Source organism: Chiloscyllium plagiosum, unplaced genomic scaffold (assembly GCF_037043375.1).
Source record: "Chiloscyllium plagiosum isolate Xiang-an unplaced genomic scaffold, Cpla_swu_hap1 HiC_scaffold_21, whole genome shotgun sequence".
NCBI classification, from domain to species: Eukaryota; Metazoa; Chordata; class Chondrichthyes; order Orectolobiformes; family Hemiscylliidae; genus Chiloscyllium; species Chiloscyllium plagiosum.
Window position 1 is genome coordinate 30646181 of NW_028270159.1, and position 8997 is coordinate 30655177.

An 8997-nucleotide genomic window follows, 5' to 3' on the forward strand; every position below is an offset into this window, starting at 1 on the left:
TCCTTAGATAAGCACATGGATGATTTTGGGATAGTGTAGGGGGACGAGCTGAGAATAGTTCACATCGGCACAACATCGAGGGCCGAAGGGCCTGTTCTGCGTTGTATTTTTCTATGTTCTATGTTCTAACTTATCAAAGAACAATGAACCTTTAAATTTTAAGAAAGGAATTTGTGCCATTTATTTTTTAATCCATAAAATATAACTGAAAATAACTTTCATAGCGAAGCATTTAAAATATAAGATAATATTGCACTGCAGTTTGCTATGTGATTTAATAATTTTGTTATAAAACTGCAGACCATTTATTAGATGTATCATTATGTTTTATTCTGAGCAGAATTATAGTGGAGGTTAAATTCATGGTTCGTTTAAAAGTTACAGTGTTTTGGAAATATCTAAATTTTGATCAAACTGCTCTTGTTTCAGGCAATTGTTTTGTTCTCCACATGTCAAAATGTAACCTCAGCTCATTTTCCCAGGACACCTTCTGTTTTGTCATTCTCACCTCATTATTGTAGTGATTGAAAGGAGGTCAGCCAGGTGGACTTTATAGAATGAGTTCCCTGATTGATCTGTTAATCTGGTCCAATCAGGGAGCCCTGGCTGACAGATATAAACAGGAGTGTCCACTTTGTCTTTCACTGTGTCTCACACCTGCACACACACACCATGGGTTCTGGGGATAAAATAAGCACTACCGCACTTAGGTGGTAGTGTGGGGGTTAAAATGAAAAAAATAAATAAACAAGGCATTATAAAGAAAAAAAAATAAAAAAATAAACAGGAGTGTCAGAGGTTCTGTTCACTCTAAAACTGGCTCTGCAGAAGCCGGACTAGTGTCAAGTACAATGCACGTGTAAATAAACGGTGACTTGGTGATGGGATAATGGCCTCTGTGGAGTTATTTCAATGACCACTTCTGCTGTATTTCCTTAAATGTCTTTTTTGTATTTTATATAATCACTTCTTTTGGATTAACAACAATAATGTTTACAGCATGTTACCCAGTGAAGCACCACTTGTTTTTAGATTCCTGCTAATGCAGCTGATATTGATAAGAGAATTTAGGTAAAGCTCCATTAATATTGTATAGCATAGTGCAATGTTGTGTGTTAAATTGGCCTCGTTAATACAGGTGATGTGGAGAGGTGGTGTGAGGCAGGGGTTTTAGGAGCAATGTACAAGATTGTTAATTACATGGGAACAGTTTTAACTCAAGGATTCGTCCATATAGAGTCACTCAAAGTTAAGACCATGAAGTTTCCAGTCACTGGGGGCGGAGGAGACCATTCTGAATATGATTAAAAATTGTATATTGTCAAAATATTTTAATTCAGAATTTGCACTTTTGCTGTGAAAATTATTTTAACAATATGAATTTGGTGGCATGATGCTATTTTCTCATTTTGTATGGGTCCTATGTGAAATGATTCAACTGAATTGCAATGCAGTTCATGGGCCTGCAGTATCAAACTGCACCTACATTTTGTGCCAACTGGCTTATCGCATGCAAAAACAAGATAGGTTTGCACAGGAAATGGCAATGTTCCAATAGTGCATTGAGGAATACTCTTTTGGGGTTAAGGCTGAGGTACATTTTAGGAACAGTGTGGAATATTATGTGAAGCGGGATCTGTCTTTCCTGCCCTGGGAATGCTGAAAACTTGAGGGTCTAGACCAAAGAAAGGTGATTAATGTCCTCGTGCTGAACATTCCATGCCTGTGACATGAACAGTAAGACTCTTAATCCCAACCTGCAATAAAACAGAAATTGGGTATATATTAAATAAGCTCAAACAAACAATCTACAATTTGATTGAAATAAAAGAGAAAAAAAAACTGGAAATATTCTGCAGGTCTGGCAGTATCCTTGGAAAAAGAACCAGTATTAATGGTTCTTGTCAGAACTGAAAAGTAGTTAACAATGTCCCAGTAATGCAAATACAGAGGCAGGGAGGTAGGGGGTGAAAATAACAGCAAAGACCCACGATAGGCTATTCAGCAGGTAAGGATATTCAATGGAAGATGCTCTTTGGTCTGCTCAAAAGTTGTTGGTCTTCCAGAAGAAGTAGTTGACCTCAACTGAATGTATCAGGCTGGCACATTCCAAGGTTCAGGACTAGCTGCTGAGGGAGGCACTACAGCTTGGGGCAGCTGCTGCCAGGGCATACTGGGGAGAGACCGCCATCTAAGGTCTTTCTGCCAAAATACAATGGGGGTCTGTTCAGTTATCAAACACTCCCAGTGCCTTAAACATAAGTGTGCGTGTACAAAAGAAGTGCCATAGTTTTATTTGTTCTACATGTGTAAAGATTGTGTACAGAACCGAATTGACGTATAGACTATGCACATTTATAAAGATTTTTATGAATAAAGTATATGTTTGAAATAAGAAAAAGTTCAGTAGGCAAGAGTGAATGATAAAATAGATAGATTGGTGAAAGTGAGGGGAGGTTGCTGACAATAACGTGACAAAAAACAAAAGAAAAGTCTAATGGAGATGAAGTGAGAGAAAGTGGGCATTATGATCAGAAACTGTCAAACTCAGTGCTGAGACTGGAAGGCTGTAAATTGTGTAGTTAAAAGCTGGGGACCTGTTCTTCATGCTTTCATTACATGGGTTGGAGCAAAACTGCTGATTGCATTTCTGTATCAATTGCAATGAACTCTAAAATTGTAGCAGGGTCTCCCATTTGGCCGAACAAAGTCCCAGCAAAATTATTTCCTGTTTTTTTCCAAGAAGAAGATGCAGCTTTCTGGAAACAACAGCTCTATCCTGTCTGACCTGTAGATCCACGTTGTGGACACTTAAGTATGAATTAATCTCACTGATATGTTCATATCAACCTCATTCAACAGCAATTTTGGTCACTGCTGGCACAATCACAAATTGCAGGGAATCAAGTTGAAAAAAAGCAAGATGTTGTGAAACTTGAAAGAGTTCAGAAAAGATTTACAAGGATGTTGCCAGGGTTGGAGGATTTGAGCTATAGGGAGAGGTTGAATGGGCTGGGGCTGTTTTCCGTGGAGCATCTGAGGCTGAGGGGTGACCTTATAGTGGTTTACAAAATCATGAAGGGCATGGATAGGATAAGAAGACAAAATCTTTTCCCTGGGGTTGGGGAGTCCAGAACTAGAGGGTTAGAGAGTGAGAGGGGAAAGATATAAAAGAGACCTAAGGGGCAACCTTTTCACACAGAGGGTGGTACGTGTATGGAATGAGCTGCCAGAGGAAGTGATGGAAGCTAGCACAATTGTAACACTTAAAAGGCATTTGGATGGGTATATGAATAGGAAGGGTTTGGAGGGATATGGGCTAGGTGCTGTAGGTGGGACTAGATTGGGTTTGGGATATCTGATCGGCATGGATGAGTTAGACTGAAGGGTCTGTTTCTGTGCTGTACATCTCTATGACTCTATAGTTGTCCTTTCTTAAGAATCAATGAGCAGAATCTTTCCAGTCCCTTGTTGAATCAGTTGGAAAAATAGTGTGAGTTCAGCAGAAATTCGACTCTTTACGTCGTGAGAAAGAAATTTGATTGTCAAACCAAATTTTGAATGGCGAGAAGCCTATTTGAATCCATTTGCATGTCATTAGTGCCTAATGTAGTTTCCTATTCTCCTACCCGCCAGATAAAAACTAGACAGTGACCATTCTTGGTATGAAAACACCAGAATGGGTAGCTGGCAGCACCAGTTTGTCACTTTCTTCACCTTGGAGAAAAGACACCAACATTTCAGGGCACAGTCCATGGGCAGCAAACCAACTGCATGCCTATGCCTACTTGCCATACAGCTCTGCACTGCAATACTGCAATACTGCACACAGGCACCTTTCATTGGAATGCTGCTGCCAGAACACTGGATACAGGGACAGGGGCCTAGCCCACAGGTTTGACCAGGGTGCAGCTCAGGGCTCTTTGCTTACTCTTAGAAATTAGATTACTTTCAGATTACTTTCAGTGTGGAAACAGGCCCTTCAGCCCAACAAGTCCGTACAGACCCTCCGAAGAGCAACCCACCCAGATCCATTCCCCTATATTTACCCCTTCACCTAACACTACGGGCAATTTAGCATGGCCAATTCACCTAACCTGCACAGTTTTTTTGCCTGTGGGAGGAAACCGGAGCACCCGGAGGAAACCCAAGCAGACACGGGGAGAATGTGCAAACTCCACACAGACAGTTGCCCGAGACGGGAATTGAACCCGGGTCTCTGGCGCTGTGAGGCAGCAGTGCTAACCACTGTGCCACCCCAATGTGCCACTCTCTTAGTGTTCATCCACTTCCTGCCTACTCAGATACTCACTTTATACCTGAATTGCATTGCTATGTTGTTTTGTGCTTTTGACCCTTCAGCCTGAGCTGAAATGCTCCCAGGGCTTCTGTTTTGCCTTTCAAAGGGACAGTGAAGGGGTAGGATGTGATGCAACGGGCCACAGTTAGCCCTGGGGAAGGGGGCAATTCAATGAACACCAAGTGGGGTGTTATTAGTAACCATTGCTGTGGTTGGGAAGCTGGAGAACTCAGTTGTGGGGGTTGGAGGCAGCATGCTTGCTTGCAGATGGGACAATAATTGTGAAGGGCGGAATTTAAACATAAAGTGGTGTGGACGATAGAGTGTAGGAGGGAAAGGGGTAACGCAGGAAAGGGAATCATTGACAATCAGCACCACCCTGGGGTCATAATGTGGTCAACCACAGAATGATTTTGAAGAGTCATGGGTTCACCTATTCTGAAGGTCTAAATCTGTGATACTCAATGAAAGGTGACCGCTGATGGCTTCATCATTATTAAACGGCAAGTGCACATGGGGAGATGAAAGTAGTTACCCCCACATCTCGAGTGGGCAGAGTAGATAATTCATTTTGTGAGGAAGGGGGATCCACTTTCAGGCAATGAGTGGCCCTTCAAGGAGCAGTAGTATTAAGCAAACACCCACACAGTACAGGTGAAAGATACCATTGATCACTATGTGCTGTATTTGAGCCTGACATATGGAGTACATGGAGTGACCTGCCATATGGAGTACAAATTCTGGGCGCAAATATCTTGACCACATCATGCAACTTGCAAAAATATTCCTCTAATGGCTGTGAAACACAAGTAATGTTTGCACTCTAGAAAGGGTCAGGAGATAATGAGGACTGCAGGTACTAGAGATCAAGGTCGAGAGGGTGAAGCAGTCAGGATGCATCCGAGGAGCAGGAGAATTGATGTTTCAGATATGAGCTCTTCATCAGGAATGAGGCTTGTGAGCCAAGGGGTTAGAAAGTTAAATAGGAAGTCGGTGAGGCTGAGGGAATGTAGCTGAAAGTGTGATAGGTGGATGAAGGTGGGAGTGATGGTGGCCGAACACTTTAACTCCCCGTCCCACTCTGCCAAGAACATGCAGGCCCTGGGCCTCCTCCATCATCAAACCTTAACCACCTGATGCCTGGAAGAAGAATGCCTCACCTTCCACTTCAGGACCCTCCAACAACATGAGATGAATGTGGATTCCACCAGTTTCATTATTTCCCTTCCCCCCACCTTATTTCAGATCCAATCTTCCAACTTGGCCTTCTTGACCAGTCCTACCTGTCCATCTTCTGTCCCACGTATCTGCTTCATTCTCCTCTCCGACCTATCACCATCATCCCCACCTTCATCTACCTATTGCACTCTCAGCTACCTTCCCCCCAGCCCCATCCCCCTCCCATCAATCTTTTTACCCCCTTGGTTTACAAGCCTCATTCCTGATGAAGGACTTACGCTCGAAACATCGATGCTCCTGATCTTCGAATGTTGTCTGACTTGCTGTGCTTTTACCACAACCTTGATTCTTAAAAGGCTCACTCTAGTTATGAAAGCAGATACCACCCTCCACTTTCCCAAGCCTGCACAAGGAGCAGGCTTTTATGCAATGCTGGCTTTCTTGGGTTCTGGGCAGAGGGATAGGATCCAGCACATAAAATATCCTAATGTATGTATCTCAAAAGACATCTCAATCAAGGCAACAATGTGTGACTTCAATGCAAGGCACCCCACTGGCCTCTTTACCAGGGCCTCTATGTTGATGATGCTGCTCAAATGTCATTTGTGTGTTTACAGCAGCTGCTCAGTTATTAAACGACCGAGGAGCTGCTTTGCTTCTGCCAATGTCCACACAGGCTCATTGGACCCATCCCCAGTGGATCCAAGCACTGAAGCTGCTGTCATGTCTGTGACCACTGCACTATGGACTTCTCCATGAGTTGATGAGCAATATGTGTGTCTGCAAGCTCAGGACCGATATTCTGAGCACTAATGGCTAGTGTAATGGAATGCAGGTCTCTGCGAATATCCAACAGGTTCTGAGAGTGCTGGACATGACTCTCTATAGCAGACAGCACACTGCCCATGGAGGTAGCCAGGGGCAGCAGGGTACAAACAGCGTTGGTGAAGCCCTCCAACTTTTGCTTCCAACAAAACTGCCAGCTGCTCCCATGTCTGCTTGCGAATTTGTACAAAATCGTTAATGGCTGACACGGTGAGGCCCACGCCTGCCTGAAGCTGATCAGGCTCCTGGACTCTGGCAGTGCTCAGAGGGCCAGCCATCTCGAATGTTGCTTCCTTTGCCTGCCACAAAGATGGGGAAGTGATGTGCTCACCATACAGTGTTCCTAACTTGGATCTAGTTAATGTACCCACTGAGGTCAGAGTATCTGAGCTGGTGGGGTGCAGTGGGGATATGGCTTTCAACCAAGGGGTGATAGATATAGGACAGATGTCAGAGGTAGGTTCTTTACTCAGAGAGTAGTAAGGGTATGAAACACACTGCCTGCAACAGTAGTAGACTTGCCAACTTTAAGGGCATTTAAATGGTCATTGGATAAACATATGGATGATAATGGAATAGTGTAGGATAGACAGGTTTCAGATTGGTTCCACAGGTCGGTGCAACATCGAGGGCTGAAGGGCTTGTACTGTGCTGTAATGTTCTTTGTTCTATGTTCTATGGGTATGGTGCAGGAGGCAGTCTTGCAGATGCATCTCCTGAGGGACCCACGGCTTCTCCCTCAGACCCATAAGAAATCTCTTCCTTCACTTCTGAGGGATCTGTGGCCTCTCCCTCAGAAGTTGAGGGAGAAGATTTCTTATGGGTTGACCCTCTCGATGGAGCAGACAGTGCAGATTCCACTGGTGTCTGTAGGAGACAAAGAGAAAATGAGTTGTGAAAGAGATGCAAGGGCATCTTAAGAGGACTCTCACAGTGGCTGCAATGGGAGAGTGGCACAGCCAATGACAATGACTTGAGTGTTATAGGCCCCTCCAGCTAGGGTAAGAGTCCTCACTTGTGGGGTGTGAGAAAGTGAAATACTGGGCACCCACCACCCATCTTGTCTCATTCAGTTGTATTGTGAGCCTTTTGCATCTGGAATAAGACAAAGAGAAGGATCTACTGTGATGAAAGTAGCTGGTACAGCTGTTAGTGCTGGTGCAGGTTGGGAAAATGCCCTGAGAGATGGAGCAGGAAGCACAGAGGTAGTAGTGTGGGAGTTTGTGGATGGGTAAGAGTGAGCCAACCAATTTTCTCCAGTGTTCACCAGGGGGCACAATTCTTCATGGTCCATAAGGACTGGAGTTAGAAACTCTCGGTTAAAATGTGCTACTGCAGACCAGTAATACAATTTTCTCTTTTCTTCAAAGGCCTCGAAGAGAATGTTGGCTGACACTGTCTCCCTCGCTGCTCTCTTTTGTGCTGAATTTGTAGCTGCCATATTTTTTGCTGGCGCAGAGTTTCACAAATTGCACAGGTGTAGAACCTTACGCATGCACAATGGGAACTCTTGAGTGGTGACAGAAGACGTAAATTCTTACAGTCACAAAATTTTAGGTCGCATCTGAAAACAATCTCCTATTCACCCCCTCAGGCTGTAACATCTCCATCAGAAGATGTGGAGAAACAAGCTCAATAATTGCAAAAATCTACTTGCTCTGCCAGTGCTGAATGAACTAAAGCAAAGGCATTATAAGAGTTCAGTCCATGCAGAACAGCTTGAGAAAACAAGGTTAATGTATACACACAAAGCAGCTTATTTCTTAAGCAGTAAAAAAAAGCCACTGACAAGCTGAAATAAAATCCTCAGATGGTTCAGTGGATTACATTAAAACATTAGCGTGTTTCACCATTTACTTTATTTGGCAGTGCATATAGCATTTCGTTTTAAATGAGCTTCCATTAACTTAAAAATTGCTCTAGAGTATGGCAAGTAAATAGATCCTGATTATGCAACAATATTGAATAATATTCAATAGAACAATGTTTTTCCACTTGCGAATGTAATGTTCTATCTGTTATTTATTTCAAAGCATTTTAGGCAGAGAAACTAAAATTTGCTCTGTATATACTCATTAAAATACACTTTGATATGCTGGATACAGTTAAATGTGAAGATAATCATTTTTGATTCCGATAATATATAACACATTTGTTCTGTGATAATTGTCATTGTCAATGAATACATGCCTCTCCTGTTCTTGGCTGTGGTTAGTCGAAGCCAGCATTGCGAATGAAAAATTAATCAAAGTTGAATTTCTAAAATAATATTAGAAACCTCTTCTGAAACTCTTGGGACATTCTAATTCAGAACTTGCTTAACATCAATGTCTAATTGGGAGATGATTGTGAAAAGACTGACTAAGTTGTGTTTCCTAATAGATCAAAATATTCATCTGTGATCCTATTAAAATATTGTCAGCATGGGGTCATTTAATGGTATCTTGAGGTATGAATTTATATCACACACTGTGAGAGACCCTTTTTTTAGTTTCATTAATAGCGTATAGGATTTCTGGCTGGGACAGCATTTGTTTCCCAACTCTCGTTGCTATTTAGAAGATGGTGATGAGCTTCCTTCTTTACCTGCTGCAGTAAATTTGGTGTAGGTACACCCACAATATTGCTAGGGAGGGAGATCCAGGATTTTCACTCGTCACTGCTCATCACGTTGGATGAGCTGTTTGGTAGAT